General features: G+C 42.9%; 1 protein-coding gene and 1 long non-coding RNA gene across 4 annotated transcripts in view; one reads left to right on the top strand and one right to left on the bottom strand.

Moving 5' to 3' along the window:
- SEPTIN9 (septin 9) overlaps positions 1 to 12,933 on the top strand; it is a 207,456-nt gene that overhangs the window by 139,067 nt on the left and 55,456 nt on the right. The gene's annotated exons all lie outside the window — the stretch shown is intronic.
- LOC146008508 (uncharacterized) overlaps positions 1 to 12,933 on the bottom strand; it is a 54,174-nt gene that overhangs the window by 38,214 nt on the left and 3,027 nt on the right. Inside the window, exon 2 of the long non-coding RNA XR_014444524.1 lies at positions 4,840 to 4,952. This is a non-coding gene — a long non-coding RNA (uncharacterized LOC146008508). The remainder of the gene's footprint in view (positions 1 to 4,839; positions 4,953 to 12,933) is intronic.

Below are 12,933 nucleotides of genomic sequence, written 5' to 3'. Positions count from 1 at the left end.
GGCTGCTTCCTGATGACAGTGACAGGGAGCGAGGTAGGGGGAGCGGCTGCCGGAGGGAGCGCAGCTGCCGGGCGGGTGGGAGGGAGGGAGAGCGGCTGCCGGGCGGGTGGGAGGGAGAGCTGCGGATCGGTGGTGATCGGTGCCAGCACCGATCACCGCCGATCCCTGTGTTACCGAGCGGCTTAGCCGCCGGTAACACAGAAATAGCTGTGATTGGCTGTTCACATTTGAACAGCCAATCACAGCGATCGCCGAACGGTGGGGGCGATCAGTGACAGTTTGAAGCCATGACGTATATATACGTCAACGGTCGGGAAGTACTTCCCGGCCATGACGTATATATACGTCAAATGTCGTGAAGGGGTTAATAACTGCCTGTTCCTCTAGTGAATGCAAGATCCAAGAGAAAGGTTGGAATAAAACATCTCCCTTGCCTTTGTTTTCGCTTTACAGGAAGTTTCCCATAGACACACGGTTCAGAAAAACGGTTGCAGATGCATTTTCCACTTACCTATGATCCCTATGTGTTTGAACAGTGATTAACAACTATTTCCCAAGTATTTCTTTAGCAGCTGTGATGCAAATGTTTTTCCTGGTATTGTAAGCAGTAGTAACTAAAAGGCAATGAATCAGCCTATGTCTAGAACACTACTGATGGCTTGTGGCTGTCACTAAATATATGAAATCACTTGACTTTCTAAACGTGTATTGCACAACTAATGCATTACAGAATAGTTCAATGTAGTGATTTATGTAGTAACAAATATATACTTGTATTCACATTTACCGTTTACATATACATTTCTATCTAGGGCTTTATTCTGAGTCACACAATATAATAATAATAGTAAAAACAAAACAAAAAAATTATTTATATAGCGATCTTTCTTCAATAAGACTCAAGGCACTTAACAGATAGAATAAATGTAACAAAGTACAGGAACAATGAAGTACATAAAAGCTTTTCATAAACAATACTTGATGGAGCCGCACTTATTCAAAGTCCCGACGTGCCAGACTGCTCCGTCTCGGCGGGTCGCTTGCTAGGGCTGAATTATGAACATAACAGTGCAGGCAGCCTTCAAAAGTCAGGTGGGACAAGACAATGTCCATGCCTACCACCACTATTGCATTTTTGAAGTCCGTTTGTATTTCATTCATATGCTATAAGTGGGTGAGGGTGATACAAGTGGAAAAGGGGTGACACCAATTGTGGTAGGGGATATTCTGAGTTGAGAAGTTGGAATATTATAACACTGTAATGAGTGGTGGTTCCAGTCAATAAATCAACAGTATTTCAGTATTAAAGTGATTGTGTGTGTGTGTGTGTGTGTGTGTCTGTGTGAACGGAAACCCCCTCCTGAGTATCCTTCATTTGCCCCTGATGTCTGAAAATAGCGGTCTGACCAATCCATCCACACGGTATCAGTCTCCTTCCATGTGCATACAGTATGCCTGATTCAGCACATGCACAGTTACCTATATCTTTCCACTGCACATGTGCAGTATATTCAAATCCGTGAGATGTATCCAACTCAGAAACAGGCTCAAATTGTGAAGGCTATGTGGGGAATAGTATTGTACGGTAAGGTGAAGAGCTATGGATCCCCTTTTATTTGTAATATACTTCAGATACATGAATGTTGCAGATTAAAGTATAACAATTCCAAGTACCTTCTCATGATTTGAGGGAAGTATTCCAAATAAGTTTGTTAATTCGATATCAACATGTACAACTCCCAGAGGGGGTAGCACCCGGCCAGTCACTGCCAACTTTCTGTAATGAATCTCCCACTGACTGAAATCTTTATGGGTTCCTACTGTAAACCGAATTCTGATTGGTTGCCAGTGCATAATGCAGAGGAAACAGCACAATAGGTAAAAGAGTCAACAAATCCCCGTTTCTGTCAACAGCTAAGGAAAATCGAGTCCTTTTGTTTTCCTTCAACAAGGTAGGTATGAGTCAGGCTTAAAAAAAAATAATGGGGGGGGGGGGGTTAAAATAAAAGACCCAGAATGTAATGCTAACTGACTTATTACTCTTTCAAAAACAGTAGTTCTCATATTTACCAGGACATTTGCCATCAACTCTAATATAGATGCATATGCTCTCTGAGAGATACATAGGACACTCTGCTGTACTGTATTTATCTTATTGTTAAATTCTTTTAAAGTTCATCAGCCATTTATAAGGAATTCACTCTTCACTTTGCCATGCTTCCAATGTACGCTCCCTGTTCACTCTTCCTCTTGTGTCAGCATGATGATCTTTTACTTCTGCCACTCCCAAGACTTCTCTAGTGCAGCTTACTTCCTCCCCACTCCCCTGCACTGTAAGCTGTCATGAGCAGGATCATCCATCCTTTTGTTCTATCTCTCTAATAACCCCGTCTCTGGTGCATTCCCCCTCACAAGCAACATCTTTTCTATCCGCCCTTCCCAGTGCTCTGCGTTACTGTATGCTATTGTGTTTAACTGTACCTAACTTAGTTGTCTAAATATTTCACTGTTTTATTTTCCTCTTGTACTGTGAGTTTGAACTATTTTACATTATACTGTTGGTATATCATGGTTATGATTGGTTAGACTGAGTAATGTGATATGTACTATGTTGAATTAAATTTTTGGGGTGTTATTTTTATGTAACATTTATTTCTTAAAGGGTGATGTCTTGAGATAATGGATTAAAAGTATTGGGGATCTAAGGAATGGGTGACTAAAGACATTCTGAAAGTACTGAATTTATATTTCCCACTGAAGGGCAAATGTAATAGGTTGTGAGAATCAGAAAGTGAGAGATTTGGGGAGTTTTCCCTTTTTGTTAAAGCGGCAATTATTTACACTGGAAAAACCAGGTTGATTTTGCCATGTAATTGATTGCCACTTTAACAAAATGGAAAAACTCCCCAAATCTATCTCTTTCTGATTCTCACACCTTATTACATTTGGCCCAAGTGTTTTGTGTCTGAATCGGGTTATGAGACCTTATTTTCTGTCCCCGGTATTAGAAGCAGCAGCTGTCACCACATTTGTGACCATTGCTAAGCAATAGCCAAACCATGGTTCTTTCAGTGTCCTAGATGGTTACGGAAATGATAGAATGTATTTTCTCTTCTCCCAGGCTGCTACAGTTTGCTCTCCATAAATGCCATGCATTGATTGGAGGTTTGGGTTTGATAGGCTCACTTCTGTGCCAGTTATAGATCCTGTGTTCTAAGTAACTAAACCTGCGTTTGTTGTAAATTGATCGCTGTTGCGGACTTGGATTGTTACTGGATTTCCCTGCTCTCATTCTGACTTTAGCCTGTGTTTGGGTCCCCGTCTGTTGTGAGCCTGGACTTTGAGTGCATATTAAGTTTGTCTAACCACCAACCTGTCCCAGATTGTACATTGCTATAATTGGTCTGCCTCTAGCACAGACTCAGATTGCATATTGACCTAAACTATATCTTTGGACGGTATTCTACCCAATTGATTGATTGGAGACAGATAAAGTGGTGAGAGAAAAAGTACCAGTCAATTAGCCCCTAACTGCCATGTTACAGACTGAGGGGCAGATTTATTAAGCTTGGTGAATTCATAAAGTGGATTGTACAATCAGCTCCTATCTGTCAAGTTACAGACTGGGTTTGAAAAACGACAGTTTGGAGCTGATTGGCTGGTGATAAAGTATGAGCCACTTGATCAGCTTAATAAATCTGTCCCTGTGTTTGAAAAATGACAGAAGCTGGTTGGTTGATACTTTGGGCCAAATATAAAGCCGCTCCAGTTCGTTGCAATGCATGGTTTTGCCTCCTAAGTTATTGCCCCTTTAAATAATGTCCAAGTTTGACCGACATCACCTGAATACTGGTAAATGAGTATAGCTTTATGACAAAGACATCTGGCAATGGTAAATACCTTCTGAAGAAGTACTATAGGTTTTTATCTTTTCCCTGTAGGTATTGCCCCTCTGGACCCTCTCTTTTGATGGTACTATTTTCTCTTTTTGATAAATGAGTACAACAAAAAGTGTTGCCAGTATCACATAGTTTCAAGAGTTATCTTGATCTCAGGCACTTCTGTCAGAAGACTATTCACTTAACTTGCTATGCCCTCATGCACGTGTCAGCTTTTTAAAATGATAAGCAGGGCTGATGCTACCACCCACATGAGAAAAACATGATTGGGGGCTGCCGCATAACAAAGTCGGCTCATATGCCTGCTACGTTTTTGAGTTAACACTACCTCCACTAACAAAGTTTCTTCAATGCTTCCTTCCCTACACTTTGCATGGCAATAATAAAGAAAAACTCCTCCTTTCCAGCTTCTCTCGTGCTATCCAGAGCAGTCAACGTTTCCATGGAGACACTACGGTGGTGGCTTTGGCCTTACAGGCAGAAGTGTAAGGGGAAGTGTTTGCACAAACTCTGGCTGAACTCACTTCCTCTGCTGAGAGAGCGGCTGACACAGGAACTTGAAAAATGACTTCACAAGTGTCAGAGGTCTATCCTGAGCATCATCACAATGTATCTATGTTTCCAATGTGCCTTCTCTCAGCCTCCCACAATTTTCTGACCGGTCCTCAAGCCCTTTTACTTTATCCATGTTCTATTATAAAAAGTGCACTGTTTTCCTCTGGAGAACAGGGATGGGCAGTATTCAGAGGATGAGGCAGAGCATAATGCGATGTGTAATACATAGTTTAAAAAAGTGTTTGTTTTCATCTCTTATTACATTATTTAATAGAAATGAAAAAAAAAATGAAATAGAAGATAAAAAATGGGAGATGTACAAGCCAAAGAAATATGGAAAAATAAAATAGCTGAAGGCATTATACAAATATCAACTTCTAGTTACCGGCCAATCAAATACTCCGTCCAGTGGTTCACCCAGTAGGACAGAAGGGAAAGAGACAGGCGAACACAGAGGGTTCTCACTGTTGCTATGCTTTTTATTCCTTCCATAGATCCCTGTAAATAGACAACACAGAAGCACCTAATCCTAATTTGTCACAACACTAAACAACATTATGCTTATCAACAACAAACTGGTTCCTGTTTTCTGGAGTCACTTATTTAAATGAACTGGTCCTGCTGCCCAGGTCCACAAGGTGCACTTATTTATTTAACGCCCAGGCTAATTGATCACTTAACAGGTAATCAGGCCTACCTAATTAATGCCAGTTGGGTTTAGGTACGTTAGCTACTAAAAATTTTGCCATGTAAAATGACATGCGCCTAATGTCCAGGACCACTTATACTAGGTGGGCTCTGGCCTTCCTTTTAGTACAATAAGGGACCTGGGCTTATTGCCTAGAGTCACTCTAATTTAGGGCACAGACCTGTAGTCGGCCTAACTGCCATACAGGATAGAGGCCTGTCCAACCCTATGGGCCGAATGTCCAACATCTGGTGGTTTCCAGAGGAAGTTGTTACCGATGGCCAAGGCTGCCTACCAGTATGATGAGGGAGACTGCAGTGGGGACAGTGTTCCCTCTAAGCTGTGCGCGTGTGCGCGCGCACACAACTCGCCGAGCCCGCGCACAGACATTACAACTGAGCGCACAAAGGTTAAAATCTTGTTTTAGTGTGCCACGAGTTTAATAAGGTTGAAAATCACTGCTATAGTCTATATGTGTGGTGTGTGAAGTCTGTAAACATTCAAATTGCTTTATTAACTCAACAGAACTCGAAACCTAGGCCTGTATACGTTATGTGACGCACAAAAATGTACATTTCCTTCCAAAGTTGCACAGCCAATATCTTTTTCTGCACAAAGCCTTCGTAAAATTAGAGGGAACATTGAGTGGGGAGCAGGGTTAGTAGCTATTTTTCTCCCCCAACAAGCATCACTCTTTGGTCCTCAGCTTTGTTATTCTGGATAAAGAAAAGAAGAGACAGTGTAGCGCTGGCAGGGCTGGCCAATGTCACTGCCTATTGTTTGCTTCATAAAGCCAATGGGGGGCATCTTCCAGCCTCTTCTGTGGCCAGTGGAGCTCTCCATTCTTTGACCATTGAACTGACTGCTCCGCTCAACAGTTTCTAAAGTCAGACATCACAAGTACTTTTGATTGGCTCACAGGCAGTGCTAAATTCAAAATGCAACTGCCACTTCATCCTTTTGGTTACCAGTTGGAGAGCCTCAATTGGATCGCAGCCAGTGACCAACACCAGCAGCCTATGGCAAAGGACCCTTGTCCATGGTCTCCCTTATGTAACAGAACCCTGGTCAGCAAAAGCTCTTGATTTAGTTGAGGATTTGGGGATGGAGGCATGCTGGTTTTTTTTGGAGGGGGGGGGGAGGTTGTGGCGCATAGTGCATTATTTGTGGGATTTGAGTGGCTGTAACAGTCAATCGTTTGCTTTGCTATTAACTTACATCTCTTTTTTGTGTGACTTACTTCAATTCAGAACACAAGCATAGCATTGTGATCTAAGAATACATTGCGCATGCGCTACATATTACTTTTCAATTACCATTTTCAATTATATACATAGTGCGATTCTGTCAAGGTGCCACCTTGTGGCAGAGAAATGTATTGCAGCGAGTGTCAAGAATAAACTTTGAGAATCATTTGATGCAATGTGATTTGTTTTCAATGAACAGTCTATAAATTAGTAGTGTTAAAATCAGTGTCTGTTTAATGTTTCCTATATTTTTATGTCAACAAGAGGTGTTGCTAAAACTGATCCCATTATTTTCTCTATTTTCATTGTGGGAACACGTAACCAAAGCAGAGCACAATTCAGTGATGCTGTGTGATTTGTACCAAATTAGAATACACAGTAACATCCATTCGTAGGGTAGGGGGAACCTTCCACATCTTTCGATGGTTGGTGACCATCGAAAGATGTGAAAGGTGCACTCATATGTAAGGTAGCTCTGAGCAACCTTACTTATGTGTGCATGCTGGCTAGGAAATGGGCGGGCAGCTAACACCCGCCCCACACACATACACACGCGCGCGTCACGGCCTCATTAGCATGAGAACGCCCAGCGTTCTCATGGCTACAGCCCATTAAGCGCTGGGCGTTCCCATATGCTAATGGGGCTGCCCGGCGCCTCTCTCCATCCCCGCCTGCTGTGTTGGGTGCGTGCACCTGGCGAACAGAATGGACAAGGCCATCCAGCGATAAATTCTGCATCTTTTTTAACCGATGGTCGTACAAAAGTTGATGGTTCTTTTCTGAGTTTCAGTGAAAACGCAGGTGCGTCCAGGCATTTTCAGGGAAATCGTGTGATGTCAGCTCCAGCCTCGATCAGTCTTTTTCTACAGCACAGGCCAAGTAGGTTAGTCTGGAAAAATGATTTGTCACAGCCTTGCCTTGCACAGGACAGGATCTCACTCTGGCGGGGCGGTGGCTATCTGATCACAGGCTCTGCAAATTAGCAGAGAACCGGCCAGGTCTAAATAACCCCTATTGTCTATTGTGCTTCCAGCTTAAAAAAGGCTTTAAAACACCCCCCATTTATCAATTTGTTATGTATACATGTTTTCCAGTGCAGCTCATCACATATCACATAGCCTGATGATGTAGCATACTTAGTTAACATGTGGAAATAATTATAATGTTCAGCTAAAAAGAAAGGAATAAAGGATACAACTGTATAAGCATTTAACTCCTGAGAGAGAGAGATTGATTTATTTCAGTATATGATTGTAAATAGTCAGTTAATAATTGTAATTATTTAGAGATTCTGGAGAAAAATGTATGTTATTTCATACCTCCTGATTTTTGTGGTACAGTCCCATTTTTTGAGAGCGCAGGCAGCAGTGTCCCGCTGTCCCACCCATGGGCAGCAGTGTCCGGTGGAGGGAAGTGGGGCAGTTGGGAGGCTCCCCATTACTGGCTACATTGCTTAGCAGGGCATCGGTGAATAGCTGTTGTGTGCACTGCGTCTATTCACGGGAGGCAGAGGGACTGGGGACATGCCCCCACCGCGATGAAAACGGGAGGTGTGGCTAGCGAGGGAGGCATTCCCTTGAAGGCATGCCCCTTTACTGAAGCCATGCCCCTTTTACAAGAATCCTGGGTCTGAATGCTGATAGGTGTGGTCATTTCATAGACAGTATTTTAAAATGGAAGGAACTGACTTGCTGGTACTTTATATCTCTCTTCAATCTTTGATAAATCTCACCCATATGTTCTTCACACACATAGCATATGTCACAATATTTCCTAATGGCCTTTTTATTGTCTTTTTATACAACATATACAACATATGTAGTGTTCACTGTATGTATGTAGTATGTAGTGTTCCCTGTAGGTGCAGGACAGATTAGTGAGTATATTGTCATTTTGTTGCCCCCTTTACTATTACTACTATGTTCAGGCCCATGTATGCCTTATGGTACGTGTGGCTTTAAATATAAGGCTGTGTAGTATAAATGAAGTCTAACGTACAGTGTATACAAGAAGTCTAAAGTGTGTAAAGTACCATCTGTCACCCACATCACATCTTCATGTAGACACCTAAATCTGTTTCACAAGTGACCCCAGCAGCTATGCCTAGAGAACTGCTGGGATATCCTAATGCAGCATTTAATCTGTGTCACAATTGGTCTTCTGTACTAGTCTGTATACCAGAGTCATATGAATCCACATCGGATGACCATCAGATGATGTTATTTTGTTATGTGTACAAGAGGAAATATGGCTGATGGACATTATACTAGAAGAGTGATGTATCTATGTACAGTGTGTGTATAAATGTAGACCTTTCAGCATTACCCCTACGATCAGGTACAACATGCTCTGCTCCTGGATTCCCGATCATTTATGATTACAATCACCTGTGTTGAAGTGATTCATTGATGAGAAAGATGTTTTAACATATAAAAAGAAAATTGGAAGTTTTACCTACTCTATTGGGGGGTGGTCTTGAAAATACCTTGTAAAATGCAGGATTGACGCTCATTTAGGGCTACTCCTGCCACTGCGATGCTTTCACTTTGAGGGGCAGAGCGTTAACATGATTCGTAGGTCATCAAGTAGGAGTAATTTGTTTTGACTCCTACTTGTGTTCTTTAGCCCCGCCCCCTCCATACAGCACCACAACTCCATGCATAATCTCCTCATCCTGCTCACGAGTAGATAAGTACGAATACACTAAGAGCCTGATTCAGACCTGCTCGCTAGGTTACGTATATCCACTGCCTAGCGAGCTGGTCAATGCCGCCCGGCCAAACGCATGTCCCCCCTGCCAAGCAAATCCTCACGCTATCATGCCAGCTGATGTGCACACACATCTGCTCGCATCAGGCCACAAGGAGGAAAAATCATTCGATGGGCGGTCGCCATCGAATGATTTTTCCATCCTTCAGTATGAAAAGTAACTCTATACTTACTCTACACTTACGTTTCAGATGGCCGCTTTCTGCCAAAAGTGTTTTAGGGCACCACAATTAGAGTCCCATTTATCCGACAGAGTTCACCAAGGTGAGCTTGTGTGATGAGTAATGGTTCCTCCATAAATAGTTCACAAAAACATAAGTGGGAAAGACTTTACCCAGTCCCACAACCCGTGATCTAATGCAGAGGAATGTGCTCCCACATGATGTGCACAGCAATACAGTACATGCGTGTAATTACCTATATGCAGAGTTGTATGTTCCATGCAGTGTGTTAGCTCCCTATCCGCACTAATGATTTGCTGCTTGTCATCACCATAAACACGCACATGCACTAGCCTACTTTTTCGGCAACTGACAAAGGGGAATTGACACTTTTGTCCACTTCTGCGTAATCCACAGTCCTGCTGGCGTGCTTTCACTGCCCACTGCCCAGCTGAGGGTGCCAAATACAGCCCAATCCAGTGCATAACTGTTAGCGACCCCTCCCATCTGCTGAACATGTGGGTCAATATGGCCAGGTATGGGTCATAGGGTCGACTCAATTAATGTCAAAATACATTAGATCAACCACTGAAGGTCGATATGGCTTAGGTCGACAACTGAAATTGGTTGACATGGCCAAGGTTGACAGAGTCGGAAGGTCAACACAAGCATTAGGTCGACAATGGGAAGGTTGACAGTCAAAAGGTTCGACATGAGTTTTCTACTTTTTTTGTCATGAATGTCGACATAGTTGAAATGGACACTGTACAAGTGTACTGCGTCCCCTCCTATGCAGCCCATAGAAGCCAGGAGAATGCTCAAGCACAGTACCATCACCAAGACTGTACATGCACCAGGCCCAGTGTTTGTCATCTGCATTGTACAGGTGCCGGGATCTTGGACAGAGGCGGGGACACAGCAGGGGAGACCCAGCAGCGCGGCCAGTAGCTATGCCCAGGTAGTAGTCACCTCTGATCAGGCCCCTAACCAGCCAACTACGATAACCTTAACATCACTATAGGGTGCAAGGAAAAAACTTGTGGTGTTGCTGAATATAATGTGCCAATCCAGACTAGCATGTTGGGTCTATCCCACTGAATTGAAATTACTTCAGTAAAGCAGAGGCATATGATAGCCTAGTGGAGCTGGAGGCTATAACCCAGCTCTACAAGCACAGAAATGTTCATTCTTGGGTTGACAATAAGAACAACAATTTCTCCCAAAATAACATGAGCCTTATAATGAATGACAGCATTCATACAGAATTCACATGGGCATATTCAATTTGCTGCGGCTTATTGCAGTGCCACATGTGAATCCATGTTGGAGATTTTCCATGCAGTAATCTATGATTTAAAAAAAAAACCTGGGAAATGGCTATTTAATTAAATACCCTTTCTCCACATGGTAATTAGCCCACAGGGGATCTATTCCCATTAATGTTCACACGGAGTCAGCTGGCGTATATTTTTTCACAAAGCAACCTAGGTACCCAATGAGGGCCCAGCAGGTCCTAAGAAGCCCCATAAAGATGTCAAAACTTTCCCAGAGGGGCACCCAAATCGGAACACCCATAAGGGTGTGACCTCAGCAAAAACGAGGCATGGCTTTGCAAGAAAAGCCGCAACTTCCCGCTTGCCGTCACTGTAGGGCAGGCATTCCCAACCACAGTCCTCAAGGCACACCAACAGTGCAGGTTTTACTGATATCCAGGCTTCAGCACAGATGTTTTAATCAGAATCACTCAGGTACTAATTTAATCACCTGTGCTCAAGCCTGGATATAACTAAAACCTGCACTGTTGGTGTGGCTTGAGGACCGTGGTTGGGAATGCCTGCTGTATGGGAACCACCTCTAATAGATACCCCAGTGGTATTTCACCCACACCCTCTAGTGCCCATATATAGCCATTGAAGCATTTCCTCCACCCCCAATGAATATCCATGGTAATGGACCACCACTCCTTTAGTGGTAATCAGGAGCTTCTTCAGAGAGGAGGAGGCCCATGTGCAGTCTCCTCCGGCTGGGCTCTTCCTCTCTGTCAGGAGCACTCAGACCCTACTGTGAATCCGGTTAAAAGGTAGCAGCGGACATTTTTCTGGTGTTTTTTGCTGCACTGCTGCTGCCAGCATAATCATAAAATTGACATTCAAAAGGTTGACCTGGAAAAGGTTGACATGAGTTTTTCATGTTTTTTTGTGTCTATGTCGAAATAGGTCAACATAGACACCGTGTAAGTGTACGGCGTCCCCTCCCATGGCTCGCCATGTTTTGGGCATGGTGCCTCACTGCACTTAGCACACTGTTATATTCTAACTCTATGCCCATGTGGATGGTAAAGTATGAATAAGTCTTTATTTTCTTTAAAAATTAGGGAAAACCTCAGGTCTACCTTTTTCATGTAGGCATTTTCCATGTCGACCTTTTGACCATATCAACCTTTTGACTATTGAACTAAATAGTTGTCGACCTTTTGACTGTCGACCTAGATACTGTAGATATAATGACCTTTTGATTGGTTCTACTTACAGTAATTACTATTAACCCTATGATCCATACTCCATGCAGGGCAGGTCACAAAAGTAATCAGTTCCCCAGCTGATCTCTTCAACTGCAGAGAGCAGAGATTAGTATATTGTGCACTTCATTTCACTTTTGTAAATCTGCGCTCTCACTCCAGAATATGATGTTACAGTTACATACCCCCAAATCATAACCTGGGAGTGCACTAGCTGGAGGAAATCAGATTTGCACACATGCACAACAGATATTTTCTTTTCAAATGCTGAATTACCCTGGGAAAGGAATGTAACTATGTCAGAGAGAGACCATCTGGGGCCGGGCACATCCCATGCAATAGTGTCACTTAAGGTAATAATGTTTGTGACTATTAATCTTAGGCCATGTTAGTCACTTGAAAGGGTAGCCAAATATTTGCATAAACCAATCACTGACTTATTTCTATATGTTAAAAAATAAGGTTTTATAAACTCTTGAATTCAGCTGATTACACACTAGGCACTATGTTGAGTGATCTCTGAAATATTGTGCACACTGGGTAGTGTGTAGGCACTACCGCACGCTACCATGTGCTGACAAAGTGATCGTCCCATCTACTGAGCTGCACGGCCAATGGGATGACCCAGCGGCAAACAGGATGTAGCTGAATGCGGTTAATGGAGTTACATCAAGTACATAGCAGCATTACTTGTGCCAGTGTCTACTTAGAAATGCCATTAAAATCACGAAGTACAGCTCACTTGAGAAGAGTTATCTTTTTTAGAAGGATTTTTTGGGTTTAGAACCAGAAAAACCACCTGCGCATGCGCCGTTACCTGCTAGCCACCGAGGGTGCTGTGAGGGCCAAGTTCAAAATGAAGCCCATAGGCTTCTACTGGGTAACATCATATAAAAATGGCATTTTCCACCAGGTCCAAGCTACAGAATGTATGGCATCCTGGAGTTTGGTAAATATAGAAAACGGACAAATCTCAGAACATTTTCGGGGCGCATTTTTAGCCTTATTATTTACAGTTTATGTACAGTTTCTTTATATAGCGCAGCATATTCCGAAACTAGGTTGTACATATTACTTGAGTCTTAATGAGACATGA

Source organism: Crinia signifera, chromosome 6 (genome assembly GCF_055691185.1).
Source record: "Crinia signifera chromosome 6, ASM5569118v1, whole genome shotgun sequence".
Lineage (NCBI taxonomy): Eukaryota > Metazoa > Chordata > Amphibia > Anura > Myobatrachidae > Crinia > Crinia signifera.
The sequence above is the reverse complement of the archived record's forward strand: the minus strand, read 5'-3'. Positions and strand labels throughout refer to the sequence as shown.